General features: G+C 49.1%; 1 pseudogene; it reads right to left on the reverse strand.

Moving 5' to 3' along the window:
- Positions 1–1,553: 1,553 nt before the first annotated feature.
- LOC133772293 (transmembrane protein 14C-like) lies at positions 1,554–6,646 on the reverse strand (annotated as a pseudogene).
- Between the last annotated feature and the right edge of the window lie 367 nt (positions 6,647–7,013).

The following is a 7,013-nucleotide window of genomic DNA, read 5'->3' on the forward strand; positions in this document are numbered from 1 at the left end:
TTACAAACTTCTGTACATGGGGTGCAAATGGCAAGAATGCACTGATATACTGGGGCCAAAATAACAGAGAGCTGGCTTGGCACTTCTGAAGGCACAAAAGCCTTGGACTTTCAGTGACTAGTTCCGAATTTACAGAAATGTATCCTGAAACAGTCAGAAATGCAAAGATAGAGGGTAAGAGCTAATCACAACAGGTATCATTGAATGAATGAATGAATGAATGACTTCAGTAAGTGAAGAGGCCTGTGCTTCTGTGCAGGTGCTCTCTCCTGAGACTGCCCTTGGTCCAAGTGGGAACATCAGCAGGAATTAAAACCAATGCCTCCTCTAGGAGAAGCTGGGCAATGAGACTCCAGCCCTGGGTATACCTCATACGGCAGGGCTTGCTGTGAGACCAAGGCATGCTGCTACAGAGCTGAGCCTGTGTGCTTCCTCAGCTGTCTTCCCTGCCCTGATCTATTGCCCTTCCCTCACTGTCTGAACACGTTCCCTCAAGAAATCACTTTCCCAAGAATCCCCTTCTGGGGCTCTACTTCTGGAGTGCCTGGCCTCAGACAGCACACAGCTGCAACATGTGAGCTGAGGCTCTGCCTTGAATCTGGCCCCATGAGCATCCTTTTCAATTTCTCCCCACCTCATTCATCTCTTGCCCCAGCTCCAATGTCATCAGACTCCCCCGGTGCTGGCTGCTCAGCTTGAACTGCCTCTCGTGACACACTAAGAAGGCACTCTAAAGAAAACTGTGGAGTCTCAGGGTTTTTTTATTTATGATAAACTTTAACTTCATTAATATTGCATTTAACATAATTTCAAAGTGGGTCTGTGCTCTAAGATGAGCAAAATACCCTAAATCTCATCAGCAGATTTTTCTTTCACCCTGTGGCTCTGGGTAGGGTGTGAGTTTTCAGGGCCGCCAGTGTTGACACCAACATTTTTCACTTTAAGCTCTCACTCGGATACAGAAAGAAGATACAACACCAGCTCATAAGAATCTAACTGTACGAGGGTATTGTTAAGTCCTTTTCTCTTTTGTGTGGCTTAATGGTGATGACTAATTTTTCCCCTATCAAGTTCAGTGTCTTTTTTTTTTTTTTTTTTGACAGCAGAGTGGACAGTGAGAGAGAGAGACAGAGAGAAAGGTCTTCCTTTTGCCGTTGGTTCACCCTCCAATGGCCGCTGTGGCTGGCGCGCTGCAGCCGGCGCACCACGCTGATCCGATGGCAGGAGCCAGGTGCTTCTCCTGGTCTCCCATGGGGTGCAGGGCCCAAGGACTTGGGCCATCCTCCACTGCACTCCCTGGCCACAGCAGAGAGCTGGCCTGGAAGAGGGGCAACCGGGACAGGATCGGTGCCCCGACCGGGACTAGAACCTGGTGTGCCGGCGCCGCAAGGCAGAGGATTAACCTAGTGAGCCGCGGCGCCGGCCCAGTGTCATTTTTTTAAAGTAAAACAGTACACTATGCAAAAATGCTGTGCTTGTTTCTTTAATACACTGAAAGTAGTGGAATTTTGGAGATTTGTAATTCCTCATGAGCCCAGGAGAGGACATGATTCCTATTGATGGGGTCTATTCAATATTCTAATTCCAAGTTTGGTGAAAATCAGCAAATGCACCTGCAATCAAACCTGTAAGGCATCCATTTTCCAGAGTGGTAGAATCTTATCCCCATAGCATCAGCCAAGGTTCCGGATGTACCCAGGAAAATCCAAATGTCCCTTGGGTCCCAGAGACAGCTGGCAAACCCCCAGGTCCACCAAGCCCCCGAGGAGGACCCCTGCAGCCAGGGTTGCCACACTACTTGCTTTTGCATAACCAATGACCCTACCAGTAGCAACCAATGCCACAGAGCCAAAGCCAAAATAACGTAAAGGCAATAGGAGACCTGTGTCCTTCCACACTGTTCTCTTCTCACTCTGTCCAGGAAGGAGACTACCCCTGACCTGTACCAGAACCCCTCTCCCCAAGTCCTGGGCTACAGGTAGAGGAGCCGCAGTCTTAGAAACAAGGTGAGCAGTTCAGCCTGGGAAGCCAAGAAAGACACAAGAGCTCCAAAAGCTGCCGAAAAGTGTCTTCAGTTACATGAAAAGAACCTGCTGTTGCAGTCATTAATTATGTGTGGGACAGATTTGGGGAGGAGGAAGACCAGGTGGTAAGACAAGCAACACGGAGACAGGGACAGAAAACGAGCCTCGCATGTGCTTATTTTAAAAGCTCACAGGTGCTCTCCTCCCCACTCTTCACCGGGAAGTGGTAGCTGGGGCTGCTCCCTGCCACTGCCATTCTGCTGTCCTCACTCTGGGAGGCCTAGAAGGTGCTCTGCAGGCAGAAGCTCAGATCTTCTCAGGCTGCTCACTTTTAGATTCTGCAAGACACCCACCAACTCACTGAGCCCAGCCACTTGGTGTGGCCTGCAAGCATCCCTGTGGTCCACGTGCAGAGACCCTTCCATGCATCCACGGCCACTTGCTCCTGCATACAGTGTCCATAGGGGCTGCTCTAAGCATCTCCACTCTCCCCTCACCTACCCTTTTCCACCTTCTTTATGCCCAGGAGAGGACCCTGCCTCCAAATTCACATAAAACACAGAAGGCAGCAAATGTGAACGCTGACCCTCTTGCTTACACACAAACATATACATAACAAACATACACAATACACACACACCACCTGCATCTCTACCTGTCCCTTCCTTGGAAACTACGGAAAACACACAGCCCCCTCCTCAAGCCCCCTCCCCTTCTCTCCCATATCAGCATCCCCTCAGGTACTGTCAGCTTCTTCCTGGGAGAATTTCTGTTTTCTGGGTTTCACTTCTTAAAAACAAAATATGGAAAGGGTGACAATCAACAATGGCCTCTCATCACCTCTGACCTACAGTGAGAATAGAAATCAGACAGGCACGCAGCCTCCTCCTGCACACCCTCCCTGAGCCGTTCCTCCTGCAATCACTTGTGGGCCAGACCCAGCCCACCACTTAAGCAGTCATTCTCTCCCCTGACAGCCCCTTCTGCTGAATATTTAACTATTCCACCTGCCAGCTCCTCTCTTTCCCCCCTCTTTAACTCTGGTCCTTATTTCTCCCCTTTGTTCCTTTACTTTCATAGCTTCCAATGTCTACATGCAAATAACATTCACACCTTTGACTCAGCCCCACACATGGTCCTAAACACATCGTGGGTATAACATACTACCTAATGGACCAACACCTTCAACAAAACCATCTATAACTAAAACTCTCACAGTTCTTCCCTGACCCCTCTTTCTCCATCCTAAAGTTCTTGTGGTAAATTAGCATGGTTAGCCAGCCAGGTGCCCACACCAGAAAGACCTGGAAAAGCCTTTGACCTTGACCTTTAACCTCTGTAACAGTAAGTGTGCTGTCATCAAAACTAAATATCTGAGGCTCATAGGTCTGTAGGTTCACAGTCTAAGACCAGGTGGGCCTCACAGATTCAGCCTTTGCTGATGGCTCCTGAGGCATGGAGTGGACACAGAGAGTGCATGCATGACTACATCTATGTGGTCTCACCTAAGGCCACCAGAATTTAAGCTCAGGGTATGCACACTAATGACCCAATGCCATCACCTCCCAAAGACCCTACCTCTATACACTGCAGCTGGATGAAGCTTCCACCCTCTTAGTATTATTAACAGACTTTAGGGAGCAAATCCCTGAGATCAGGGGACAAATACTGAAACCACAGCAACCCCCTTCTCCCTCACCCAGCAAATCTTCACGTTCTACATCACCTCTATATCCTGCAAATCCATCACTTTCTTAATTTCATTTCTTAATTGCAGGCTCCATGCTCCACCACTGGAGTAGTCTTCCCTGAAACATGGCCCACTCTACCCTCACCACAGCCAGAATGCTATAAAATGCAAATCAGAGCTTGCTACCCTCTCCTGAAACCCCTTTCCTGAGTAACCACCCACCCTCACAGTCTGCCTCTCATGAGAAATTGACTCAAAGAAGAGAAATTCAGCAGAATACAGCAAATCCAGGAGTAGGGAAATTATTGATTCCTACATTTGTTTGTTCATTAAATTATACCTTCGAAATGTGGAGTTAGTCCTTTTGGGAGTCCCCAGGCCCAAGCACTTAGTTTCCTTGTTTATTTCCTTCATAGCATTTACCTCCATTTGTTATTGTTTTCTCTGCTTCACTGTTTTTGTACTTTCTTTAAAATCTGTCTCCACTTTAAGAATATAAATTCCTCAAAGGGAAAAAAGGGGAGGGGCATACTAACTGTGTGACTCAGTTGTGTGGGCTGATAACACAAGACACCATACGTTGGGTGGCTTAAGCAGCAGAAATCTATGTGTCATGCTTCCAGGAAAGTCCAAGGTCAGGGTGCCAGCAGACCTGGTACATCCGGCGAGGATCAGTGTCTTGGTTCACAGATGGCCCTTTTCCCATCGTGTCCTCACATGACGGAAAGCAGAGAGAGGAAGCCAGCTTTCTTCTGCTGCTTCTTATGAGGGCACTAATTCTATTATGAGGGATCTATCCTCATGATCTCATTGCCTCCCAAGGCCACACCAATTAGGATCATCCCACTGGGACCCAGGGCTTCAATTCATGAACTAGAGGGAAAGGACAAAAACCTTCAACCCATAGTGTGGGTATGCACACGGCCTCCAGCACAGATTGGGATGCATACGTAGGAGCTCAAGAAATACTTATGAAAGAAACCAAGGGATGAACAAGTGGCCAAAGTAGCTTCTGGCCCGTCAGTTCAACCAACACTAGCTTCTGTTGCCAAGACTCTACCAAGTATGTCCTATGCTCAAAGTCCAGGTGAAATGGAGCAGGTGCTAGGAACAAAGACAGAGAAGGTACAATTTCTATACTCAAGTCCCTCTGGCAAGGCTCAAAGTCTGAAGTACAAAGGGGAAACCATTAGCAGCTCTCCATGCCCAGGGCGCTGACCTGACCTGGGCAGTGAGCCAATTAATGGGCATTGTGCTGAACTGCTAGGTTTGTGGTACTTGTGTGGGTGAGAGTCTGGGTACAGAATTTCTGAACCTTCTCTTCAGGGCTTTCCAAGGCTGAAATCAGCGCCTGCACCCTCATCAACAGCTCTGGGTCCTCTTCTAAGCTCACATAATTAGGACAGAATTCAGTTCCTTGTAGTTGTAGGACTAAGGTCCCCCCTTTTTTTCAGGCTTCCAGCCAGGGGCTACCCTGAGCTTCTAGAGGCTGCCCCACTCCTTGCCACGTGCCCCCTCCAACTTCAACATCAGAAACAGAGAGGCTGCCTCACTTAGAATCCCTCTGACACTTTCAGTATCTTCCACCAGGAGCTCACTTCTCTGAAGGGATCACTTGTTTGGTACACCCAGGAGAATTCCCTTCAAAGTCACCTACGGTATGTGACATACCTAATCATGGGGGTTGATATTCACAGATCACATCCACACTCAAGGGGAGGGGTGTGACCCAGCGCACCCACACCAGGGGTTGGGAATCTGGAGGGTCATCACAGAAGTCTGCCTGCCAACCCCCACTGGAGAACAGCTTTGCCTGCCTTGTTATCTCTGTGCCCTGTGGATGAGACCTTCCAACCACACAGAGCACAGGCGGAAAAGGATGCAGCACAGAGTGGGAGGCGATGGGACTGCTCAGCAGCCAGAGCCCAGGAGCCCCCTCCGGCCCAGGTAGGTCCTGCCTGTGCAGCCCCAGGGACTAAGGGAATCAAAGTACACACCCCGAACGCAATCATGACCCACAGCACATTATTAGAAGCCAAAAGACTGGAATATTTCCAGAACACTAAAGATGCTCATTAATTTTTGTTTCATTTATTAATGGAATGAAAAGGAAGAGAGAGATTTCTTTTTGGAAACTAGAGATGGAGAAAATTGGAAGAATTGGGAGGCAGGGGGCAGAACAGGAGCCATGAGCCAAACAGAGACTCCTGTCTCCTCCAAGACCTATCTACCACACCTGCGTATGCCCAAGCCCTAGCCCACACCATGGTTCCAGAAAGACTCACTATGCCCACAGTGGGCCAGGAACTTACCAGAGTCCTGGACCCAGTCTGGGCTCCCTACCAGGAAGACTGGTGCTTCAAGGAGATCTGAGGGCAGCCTCCAGGGTGATGAGCAGGCAGGCAGCAGGGCCTGGGAGAAAAAGAAGCTGGGATTATTCATCAGGGGAAGACAGGCAGGCGAGATTTCATGCAATCTTCAGGTATCAGAAGAGTTCTCAGGCAGTGCAGGCTAAGTCTTGGCAGTGGCTACTGAGGATAGAATAAGAAAAGGAGCTTAATCTCCAGCATAAGGGATTTAGGATAGCTATGGGGGAGAATTTCCTGATGGTGAAAGTTGTTAAAAGTTGCAATGAATGGTCTCGAGAGAGATTCAGGTCTGCTCTGGAAGCTTTTACAAGTAGAAGAGATTATCCTCTGGCAGGGGCAGCTTATCTCTAATCCTGCCTGAAGGCAGGGGAATGGACACAATGACCTCAGGGTCTCCTTCAGACTTAGAAAGCAGGCCTTCCCATCAGCAGGCCAGCCAGCACTGCCGAGCAGGTGGTGTGCTTCAGGAAGCCCCAGAGTGTGCGCAGGAATAAGGAGGAGTCCAGCCATGGACGATCTCTTTTCCCATTTCCACGTTTTAGCCACAGCTGCCTTAGAGTCATGGCCAATTCCTCTGTAATGGCAGGCCTAACCAAGGGCACCTTAGACAAGGAAGCCAGCAGCAGCTATAGCCACACAGAGATAGATTATTCCCCACTCTGCAAAGCAGCCCCAAGAGCTCTGCATTTAACAACTCATATGAAAACCCTGCTGACCCACCTAGACAGTCTCAACAGGACACCCGGGGCATCCTGACCTGCTGCTGCCTGCCAAGATGACAAAGAGGCTGCACCAGCTCCAGCCTTTTCAATATTAGGCTCCCACTTCCTGACAGTCAAGTGACAACTGTTCTGGGACACCAGCCTGTGCCCAGCCATTCAGTGTAGAAAGCCAGAGAAGAGAAACATGTGCTCTTAACACACTACATGA

Source organism: Lepus europaeus, chromosome 13 (genome assembly GCF_033115175.1).
Source record: "Lepus europaeus isolate LE1 chromosome 13, mLepTim1.pri, whole genome shotgun sequence".
NCBI lineage: Eukaryota > Metazoa > Chordata > Mammalia > Lagomorpha > Leporidae > Lepus > Lepus europaeus.